Source organism: Enhydra lutris, unplaced genomic scaffold, assembly GCF_002288905.1.
Source record: "Enhydra lutris kenyoni isolate GAN:26980312 unplaced genomic scaffold, ASM228890v2 scaffoldscaffold38, whole genome shotgun sequence".
NCBI classification, from domain to species: domain Eukaryota; kingdom Metazoa; phylum Chordata; class Mammalia; order Carnivora; family Mustelidae; genus Enhydra; species Enhydra lutris.
This window is the reverse complement of record NW_019154122.1, coordinates 19,803,621-19,814,339: the sequence shown is the minus strand read 5'-3', so window position 1 is coordinate 19,814,339 and position 10,719 is coordinate 19,803,621. Positions and strand designations below refer to the sequence as shown.

Genomic DNA, 10,719 nt, shown 5'->3' with positions numbered 1-10,719 from the left:
CTTAACCCACTGAGCCACCCAGTGGGTTAAGCCGCTGCCTTCGGCTCAGGTCATGATCTCAGGGTCCTGGGATCGAGCCCCGCATTGGGCTCTCTGCTCGGCGGGGAGCCTGCTTCCTCCTCTCTCTCTGCCTGCCTCTCTGCCTGCTTGTGATCTCTCTCTGTCAAATAAATAAATAAAATCTTTAAAAATAAATAAATAAAATAAAATAAAATGCATCCAAAATGCACCTTCTCTTTTCTTGGACAATTGCTGACGTCATAGATGCACTGACCCTCACCCACAGGCTGTGATCAAATCTCTTCCTTTTTGTCTGTTTCATGTGTGCTCCACAGAGACCATCTCTCTCTGCCTTGTGGAAACCCTAACAGTCATGGACCCTTCAGTTCACTCTGTGGTAAGAAGCATCTCCAGGGTCATACTAAGTCATGAAACACCCTTTCAATTCAGGAAATCAGAAGTCCAAGATTTATTTTTTTGAAGATTTTATTTGACCCAGAGGGAGGGAGAGGGAGAGAGTATGAGCGCAAGCAGTGGGGAGGGGCTGAGGGAGGTGGGGAGACTCCCTACAGAGCACGGAGCCCAATCTGAGGCTCCATCCCAGGACCCTGAGGTCATGACCCGAGCTGAAGACAGACGCTTAACACACTGAGCCCCCCAGGCGCCCTCAGAAGTCCCAGATTTTACTCAACGCTTTCATCTGCCAGTTAGCCGATGTTCCTGGGTGTAAACTGCCCAAAACCAGCCGCGGCCACCTAAAGCACACCACCGGTGAGCTCAGACACACGGAGCGGAATGTCCCTGCCACTGCGGGGGGAGCCTGAGCCCCTCTGCCGTCCCTCCCTCCAACCTGGCCTCAGGCATCCACAGGCCTCCGTCGTCCCGGAGGACCCGCTTGCGGGTCTCAAATCCGACGTCAACGAGCCACACGGCGTGCCCACTTCTGCGCCCGGCTCCTTCCACCGAGCCAGTCGTCTTCAGAGTCAGCAGCATGTCATCCCCTCAAGGCTGAACGGTAACTCCGTGGTGACAGCGACAGCGTGGCCTTCGCCCCCACCCGCTGACGGATGCCGGGGCTGTTTCTGGACTGCAGAGGCTATCAATAAAGCTCTGTGGACATTTTTGTACGTGTCTCTGTGTGGACATTGTCTTCATTTCTCTTGGGAGATACTTAGGACTGGAACGACGGGGTCAAGGCAAGTGTTTATTTACCTTTCTAAGCTGCTGCCCCGTCTCCCACGGGGAGTATTTCAAGAATTCCCTTCAGTGTATCTTCTGGCTCTTTGGTTATGCTTCTTTGCATACTTTTATAACTGCTGCTCCAGGGACTGCCACATGCACCCTCTCCCCCACCGATGGAGAGTGCGGCACGGCTGCCTCTAAGCGCAGAAGCCTTGAAACCCCACAGGCTCTCGTGCCCTTCACCGTTCTCGGGGCCACAACTGTCCTGCCTGCTACATCTGCATACATTCCATACACGAGAAATGTCTGAATTTTTTAAGACGCACGTACTTAAAAGAAAACACTTCCCCCTAACATTCACTGTGCCTGATGCCCAACCTCGTTCATGAGATCCGAGTTTCTCTCTGCTACTGACCTTCAGGCTACAAAAACTTCTTCAGCATTTTTAGCAGTGCATGCTTGACAGCAACAAATTTTATCAGTTTCCCTTTCTCCAAAAATACTTCTATTTAACATTCACTCTTGGAGGATATAGAATTCTTCTAATATTTTAGGTGCAGTCCCACTCACCTCCTGCCTCTGTGGCCCGATTCAGTCTTTACAATGCTATCCTGTATGTGATCTGTTGCTTTTCTCTGCTTTCAAGATTTTCAAAGTTAATCTTAAATTTTCAATAATTTGAAAATGATGTGTCTAAGTGTGACTTTATTCCATTTTTCCTATATGTCTTTCACCAAGTCTGGAGAGGTTTTAGTCATTGTTCCTTAACGTATCTCTTCTGCCCCACTGTGCGTCTCCCCTCTCCTCTGGAGCCTGTGATTACCCGTGTCCTAGACACTTACCCTAATCAGTCCCCCTTTTTCCTTCAGACGAGATGACTCTAGCAACCTCTGATGTCACCTTTTCCTGTCACTCTCATCCTACTATGACCATTCGGTAAAGTTTTCATTTCAGACGCTCTATTTTTCATTTCTTAAATTTCCATTTGGCTCATTAAAAGTATGTGTGTGTGTGTGTACATATCCTATTTCCTTACAGAGATTTCCTGTATTTTTGTTCAAGAGGAGTGTATCCTTTACCTCACTGAATATAGTTATTAAACCTGCTTTAAAGTGTTTGTTTGAGGGGTGCCTGGGTGGCTCAACTGTTAAGCATCTGCCTTCGGCGCAGGTCATGATCCCAGGGTCCTGGGATCGAGCCCCGTGTCGGGCTCCCCGCTTGGCGGGGAGCGTGCTTCTCCCTCTGCCTGCTGCTCCCCCATTTGTGCTCTCTCCCTGTCAAATAATACATAATCTTTAAAAAATAAAATAAAGTGTTTGTTTGACCACAATCTGTAAGGAACTTACCAAGCTCAACATCCCCAAAACAAATAATCCAGTTAAGAAATGGGCAGAAGAGGGGCACCTGAGTGGCTCAGTGGGTTAAGCCTCTGCCTTCGGCTCAGGTCATGATCTCGGGGTCCTGGGATCAAGTCCCACATCGGGCTCTCTGCTCAGCAGGGAGCCTGCTTCCTCCCCTCTCTCTGCCTGCCTCTCTGCCTGCTTGTGATCTCTGTCAAATAAATAAAAAAATAAAATCTTAAAAAAAAAAAAAAAAGAAATGGGCAGAAGACATGAATACACATTTTTCCAAAGAGGACATCCAGACGATTAAAGACACAAGAAAAGATGCGCAGCATCGCTCGGCGTCAGGGAAACACAAATCAAAACCACAGTGAGGCGTCCTCACACCAGTCAGAACGGCCGAAATCAACAGCACAAGAAGCAACCGGCCTTGGCGAGGCTGTGGAGAAAGGGGAGCCTCATGCACTGTTGCTGGGAACCCAAGTTGGTGCAGCCACTCTGGAAAACAGCGTGGAGGGTCCTGAAAAAGTTAAAAATAGGGGCACCTGGGTGGCTCAGTGGGTTAAGCTTCTGCCTTCAGCTCGGATCATGATCTCAGGGTCCTGGGATCAAGCCCCGTGTTGGGCTTCAGGCTCGGAGCGGGGTGGGGGGTGGGGGTGTCTGTTTGAGATTCTCTTTCTCCCTCTGCCCCTCCCCCCATGAATAAAGAAATAAACCTTTTTGAAAAGAGTTAAAAACAGAATCGCCCTATGACCCAGCAACTGCACTACTATTCACTCACAGATACACAAATGCAGATCCGAAGGGCCACATGCACCCTGATATTTCTAGTAGCGTCGTGAACGGCAGACAGTCTATGAGCAGCGCCCAAACTCGACTGATGAACGGACGGAGCAGATGTGGTGTGTGTACAACAGGACAGTACTCGGCCACCAAAGACAAGGAAATCTTGCCACTTGCAAGGACATGGACGAGCTGGTACGTGTCACGCTGAGCACAATCAGTCAGCCAGGGAGAAGACAAATTCCAAATTATTTCACCCACGTGGAACTTAAGAAACACAACACGGAAACACATGGGAGAGCGGGAAACAGAGGGGACACACCAGAAGAGACTGAGAGAATAAACCGAGGCCGACGAAGGGAGGTGGGGGGGATGGGCTAGGCAGGGGAGGGGCACTCGGGCGGGCACCCGCCGTGAGCACTGGGTGTTCTGTGTAAGTGAGGAGCCGCCAAATTCTACCCGGAAACCAATCCTGTGCTAACTAACTAGAATGTAAGTAAAAATTGGGAGGAAAGTGCTTGTGTGATCATCCAGCACCTGGGTCACAACATAATTAGCATCTATGGATTGTCCCGTCCCTCGAGAGCGACTCCTCTTGCTGCGGCTGTTCGAGGCTCAGTCACTCCAGATGGGACCCAGTACACGGCCAACGCTATGTGGAGACTAGACTTGATTAAATTCCTCTGAAGAAAGTTAATGTTAAAAACCCTCAGCAAAACAAAAAAACAAAAAACCTCTCAGCAAACTAAAACTAGAAGGAAATACACCAAACCTGATAAAAGACATCTCTAAAAAACCTGCAGCTAACACCATACTAACAATGAAATATAGGGCATTTCCCCCGAAGACTGAAGACATCATGGGTATCTAATCTTAGCATTTCTCTTCAATGTTGTCCTGTAGATGCCAACGCAGCAAGGAGAGAAAACCAATACAGGGTCTCTGTGCAGATGGAACGACTACTTACATGGAGAACCCTAACAAATGTACAGAAAAAAGCTAGTGTAACTGATGAGTGAACTTAGCAATGTTCCAAGAATATAAAGTCAATACACAAATCAACTGTTATTTCTATGTACCAGCAACAACTAATTGGAAAATGAACCCTAAATATTCACAACAGCACGCAAAAACAAACCGCTGGTTCCTGCGGATAAATTTATTTTAAGATATGTAAGACCCAGATACTGAGAACTAGAAAACACTGCTGAAATTCAACATCTAACAGGGGAAGGACATACCGTTACGGCATATATTGTATGCGCCATTTGTATGTAACGGAAATATCCATTAACCCATGTCAGTGGGTTAGAGAATTCAATATTATTAAGATGTAAGCTGCCCTACATATTTTATACTTGACAAAGTGCCGATCAAAATTACAGAAGCTTTTATTTTGAGGAATTCACAAGCTGATTCTTTTTTTCCACAAGCCGATGCTAGAATTTACAAGAAAATGCTTAGGGGCGCCTGGGTGGCTCAGTGGATTAAGCCTCTGCCTTCGGCTCAGGTCGTCATCCCAGAGATCGAGCCCCGCATCGGGCTCTCTGCTCAGCGGGGAGTCTGCTTCCTCCTCTCTCCGCCTGCCTCTCTGTCTACGTGTGATCTCTCTCTGTCAAATAAATAAATAAAATCTTTTTTTAAAAAAATGCTTAGAACCTAGAAGAGCCAAAGCAGCTCATTTTTGTTTTGTTTTTTCAAAGATTTGTAATTTATTTGACAGAGACACACAGCGAGAGAGGGAACACAAGCAGGGGCAGCGGGAGAGGGAGAAGCAGGCTTCCCGCCGAGCAGAGAGCCTGATGTGGGGCTCGGTCCCGGGACACTGGAATCATGACCTGAGCCAAAGGCAGCCGCTTAACGAATGAGCCACCCATGCGCCCCACCAAAGCAGTTTTTAAAAAGAAGATAGCGGATTTACATGACCTCACCTGAAGACTTATAAAGGCACAAGACAGTTGGATTGATTAAAGTACAAACAGATCGATGTAACCAATCAGAGAATCCAGAAATAACACAGATGATTTTTGACAAGATGCCAAAGTAATTCAATGGAGAAAAACAGTTTTGCAACAAATGGTGCCAGACAACCGGCTACACACAGAGAATAAAAACTAGACGCACACTCAGATCAGATGAGAAAATTAGAGATGGATCGTGAAGCTAAACGCCAAAAAAAAAAAAATCTACAAAGCTTCTAGAAGAAAAAACAGGAGACCATCTTGGTGACTTGCTTAGGCAAAGACTTTTAGAAAGGACACTGAAAGCATGAACTGAAAAAGAAAACCAAGCCATAAATTAAACTTTATCAATATCAAAAACGTCTCATCAAAATACACCATTATGGTGGATACAAGTCTATGCATTTTTCAAAACCCATAAAAGCATATGTCACAGAGAATAAAGTTTAATGTATACAAAAAAAAATTAAAGAGAATGTCAGGGATTCAAGGCGGAACACAGACTGTGACCACTGATTTTAACGGTCAGAAGTCTGTGACATCAACATGCTGAAGGGGTGGGAAACAAGGAGCTGACCTCAGCACGTCTGGAACATGATGTTGGCCTGGGAGGCTAAAGATGAAAGGACCACACACGAACACTGTCCTCTCGTCAGGAAACTCGCTTCTTGTGGGGATGGAATGCGGGTGAACAATCCCGAAACTGCTTTATGTGCACACGGAGGCCGGGCTGGGCTGGACAGATACGAAAATGGGTGGTGGGGAACAGGGGTGCCTTGGTGGCGCAGCTGGTTAAGCAGCTGACTCTTGATGTCGGCTCAGGTCGTGCCCTCACGGTCCTGGGATGGAGCCCCGTGTGGGGTATGGAGCCTACGCGGGATTCTCTGTCTCCCCCCGCCTCCTACCCACCCCGCCTCAGGTAGAAAGAAAGACAGAAGCAAAGAAAGGCAGGAAGGAGGGAGGAAACGGAAGGCGGATGGTGGGAGCCAGGGCCGGACAGGAGGGCTGCAAACAAGCGTGTTCCGGGCCACAGGCCACAGACACACACAGAACAGCCCCGCCCGCCGGGACGCCGCCGGCAGGGACCCCAGATCCTGGCTTCTACGCGCCGTCCTCCAGTAAAAGAAACAGGGCTCCTTGGAGAACCGGCTGACTCGGGCTGAGGCAGGCGGGCACGACGAGCCCCGAGCATCCGGCAGCGCCAGCGGGGAGGGAAGTACCCCGGCACCAACCGAGAAGGCGCCCCCACGGCCCAGGCCGGAACGACGTGCGCGGGGAAACCAGCGCAGGAGCGTCCCCACACACGACAAACACCCAGGAGCCCCCGCTGACGGAAGGAGGGGGCCAGAGAAAGCCTCCTTCCTGAAGTCCTCCCTGCCGCCACCCCACCGCGGGGGTCTCGGCTCATTCCCACCCGGTGCAGGGCGACTGCCTCACTGGGCGGCCGCCAGAGAAGACAGGAGGGAGACCAGACACCCGGCAGGCACCCCCCAGACCGGTGGCCAGGCCAACGTACCCCAGGCTGTCCGCCAGACGCCAGCCACCCCCCGACAGCCTGGGACGACAGGGCCACCTCACCACCAGGGTGTTCTCTCCCAAACCCACGACCCCCTCTACCCACTGCGAAACACAGCAGACAAACCCAGAATGAGGGACGTTCGACCCAACACCTGTGCAGTCCTCCTCAAACCTGTCACCGTCATGAGAACACCAGAGAGTCCAAGACACCAGCCCATCCCAGAAAGGACAAAGGAGCTGGGACACTCAACGTGCTGCGGGACCTGGACAGGGTCACCAAGGAACCGAGTGAAATCTTAAGTCCGCAGTGTAGACAACAGGGTCATAGCACTGCGGTTTCTCAGCTTCCACAAAGGCTCTGCGCTGTCCTAAGTGCGGATATTAGAGAAAACTGGCCATCCTGCCACTTTTCTGCCAATCTAGAACTACTCCAAAATTTCTTAAGTGTATTTTTAAAATAAGCCACTAATAAAATGAATAAGCAAGTCAAAGAACGGGAGATCGTATTTGCAATATGGTCCGACAAGCTGTTACCCAGAAGATAAAAAAGCGCTTTTACAACTTGAAAGTTTTTTAAAAAGGACAAAAGACTTGATCGGACATTTCGGAAAAGAGGTACGAATGGTGACAAGCGGGTGGAAAAGTGCTCAGCATCACTGAGCTCTAGGAAACGCAGATTAAGGCCCCCAGGACACTCTGTTCAGCAGGCCCTTTGGGCAGGGTCGCACGCAGGGATTTTCCCAAGAGAAAGAAAAACACACCATAGAAAATGTGCACAAGGACCCCTTAGTCATACAAGCCAAAGCCCAGAAACCCCACCAATTGCCTCATAGGACTGATCAGGGCACCCGGGTGCGTCCCAGGTGTGCCAACCCAGCAACACCCCGGGGCTGAGGCCCAGGTGCCCAGGGGCGAGATTCCAGAGACCCGGCAGCTGGCACGGGCCCTTCCCGGGTGCGGGCGGGGTCGGCTTGCGGTGTCCCCCGGCCTCCCCTGGGCCTGCGAGCAGATTTCTCTCTCTTCTCATAAAGGCACTAATCCCACCACGTGGCGCACCCGCACGACTTCGTCTAACCACCACCACCTCCCGAAGGTTCCTCCAAACACCATAGCACTGGGAGGCTCCAAACGTGGATCCGGGGGACATGACCATTCAGCCCACAACACGAGGGACCTGTCACGGATGACAGAATCGTCTTCTATCTCGGCAGGTGTGCAGGTCACACAGCTGGATGCGGCTGTCAAAACTGGGCAAACTGGGCCTATGTGTCTCTCTGTGTGGGCGTCACCCAGTAACTAACTGAAGAGATGCCATTCATTTCAAAAATCGTATTGGAGCCCGAAAGTTAGAGAATTGGGTAAAAACGTGTCTACGTGGTAATGAAAGAATTGGTGAGAATTTAAATTGTACAAAAACTGTCCCGCAGCTCACTTTTCCTTACAAGAATCAGTCTGAGTGAAGACACAGAGCCTCCAGGTCGCTGTGATTCTGAACAAGTAACGCATCGGGGTTAAGTGGGTGGGGTTGCGTGTGGTCAGCAAACAAGGGAAGGTGCTGACAGGACCACCTCGTAAACCCGCCCTCCAGCCAGGAGCCTCGCCTGAGTGACCACACAAATATTCACCGCAGCTCCGACCCCCGCCTTCGGCAGTCGTGGCTGGACGGCAGAGTAGGGGAGGCGGGGGAGGGGGGTCTTCAGCTCTGGGTCTCCTGCACTGATGGGGGCACAAGGCCGGCCCACCGGACCTCCCCCCATCAGAGAACTTACTGTTGGTTATTCTCTCGGCAAGCAGAGGAAGCAAGCGTGGAGTCTGACGCTCAGGAAAAAGTAAGAACTTGCTGCTCTAAACATCCCATCTCGGGGTGCCTGGGGGGCTCAGTGGGTTAAAGCTCTGCCTCGGCTCAGGTCATGGTCTCAGGGTCCTGGGATCCAGTCCTGCCTCGGGCTCTCTGCTCAGCAGGGGGCCTGCTTCCCTCTCTCTCTCTGCCTGCCTGTCTGCCTACTTGTGATCTCTGTCAAATAAATAAATAAAATATTTTTAATAAAAAAAATAAACATCCCATCTCACGCTGTGATAGAAAGTAAACGCTCAGTGGGTTAAGCCTCTGCCTTCAGCTCAGGTCATGGTCTCAGGGTCCTGGGATCGAGCCCTGCCTCAGGCTCTCTGCTCGGCGGGGAGCCTACTTCTCCCACTCCCTCTGCCGTCTGTCAAGTAAATAAATAAAATCTTAAAATTAAAAAAAAAAGTAAGTAAACGCTGCCAACGACCTCACGGGACGTAAGGGAACATTCCAGTCAGCTGACATGTATGGCAGATGCCAGGAATGGCATGTGGGCACCCAGTGCCCAGCATTACCTGGGCTCCACACACCTGAGAGGGGTCTGCACCCCCTGGAGCTGGCCCGGGGCGGGGCGGGGGGGGGGGCGTCCTGCACGCTGGAAAACCACTCCCGCATCCTTGGCCTTGGGGACGCGGAATTCCCAGGGCTTCGGTGCTACAGTCCCTCTTCCGATGAGCTAGATGACAAATCGCGGCTCACCTTGGATACGAGAGTAAGTGAAGGGTTGGGAGATGCCTCTGGGGTCCTGGGGTGCTGCCTGTGGACCAGTCCACTCAGGGGATCACCCACCAAGACATCCGTTTGCTCTCTGCTTTGGGGAGGAACCTGCTAGGGCGGGGATCGGAGGGTGCATGCGCTAGGAAAACCAACTTTCTGGATAATTCAGATTTTACTTCCTTCTAGGAATTTCTAAAAACAATGTGGCCATTAAGATTCTGGCTGAACACAGACTACTGTCCAGCGGCGCTTCCCCGGGAGTGGGAATGGGAGCAATCCGGGTGGGCCATCCCCAGCCCAGGCCGCCTCCACCAGGCCTCCCCGGGGCTAAAACCCACGAGAAAGACAAGACCCAAGTCCGCCCCCTCCGCAGAGCGCAGCCACACCAAGAAAACCACAAAGACGGGGCCAAGGGTGACAGCTCCGAGTTTCACAGACGAAGCGGTTAAGAAGGCTCAGAAAACAGTTTTTGCGGGGAGAAGCTGCGTTTGCCAAAACGCTCTTCCGTGAAAGCCTGAAAAGCCGCATCCCGACGTATCCGAACGACCTGGTCTTAACACACTTGAACGAACTCCTCAGTGTCGCGGCGCCACGCACTCCTCGAACGCCCACCGTCCGACGCAACCCGGACTGCTTCGGGCCACACACCGGCCAAGAGCCCGGCTACCGGGGAGAGCGCCAGCCTGGCGACGGCTTCCCGGGCACCCGGGGCCTCCCTCTGCCGCCTGGGCTCGCTCCCGAGGGCGCGGCCTCCTGGGGCTCCCCGACTTCGGGGACGTGGGTGGGGGGGGCCCTAAGTCCGGCCACCGACGAGCTCCCTTAGCGGACTGCACCTGCGGGATATTCGGTAGCCCGAGGGGGACCGGGTCCCCGCGGCCCTTTGTCCCGGCTCTGCGCCCCGCGCCGCCTGCGAGACCGCCCGGCCGGGGCGTCCGCGCCCCAAGGCCGCCCCCCCTGCGCCCCTGCCCCTGCTCCCGCCCCCGGCCCGCCCCCCGCCCGCCCCCGGTCCGCCCCCGGGCCCCGCCGTCCGCGCTCCCGCCCCCGGCCCCTCACTCACCCCCGCGCCCTTAGCGTTCCTCTTTCGTACCCCCCGCCCTCCGGGCGGTCGCGCCGCGCTCCCTGGGATTTGTAGTCTTTCTGCCGCCTCCACCCCAGTACCAGGCAGCGCGACTCCCAGCTTCAAACTACAGCTCCCGGCAGTCCCCGCGAGAACTCCCTCTCCCCGGATGGGTTCTGGCCCAGAGCTCTCGCGAGGCCATGGGAGGCGCGCGGAGCAACCTAGGAAGTGTAGGCTAGGGCGCCCGGGTCCTAATGGCCCGGCCCCAGACAGAGCCGGGAAGGAGAAGAACTACACTCCCCAGGAGTCCATGCG

At 52.7% G+C, this 10,719-nt stretch overlaps 1 protein-coding gene across 2 annotated transcripts in view; it reads right to left on the bottom strand.

Annotated features, from left to right (window-relative positions):
- Positions 1-10,424, bottom strand: part of LOC111154814 (chromosome unknown C1orf159 homolog) — a 23,214-nt gene extending 12,790 nt beyond the window's left edge. For both annotated transcript variants that reach the window (XM_022514740.1, XM_022514737.1), the window contains exon 1: positions 10,405-10,424. The gene's annotated coding sequence lies outside the window, so the exon portion shown is untranslated. The remainder of the gene's footprint in view (positions 1-10,404) is intronic.
- Positions 10,425-10,719: the final 295 nt, after the last annotated feature.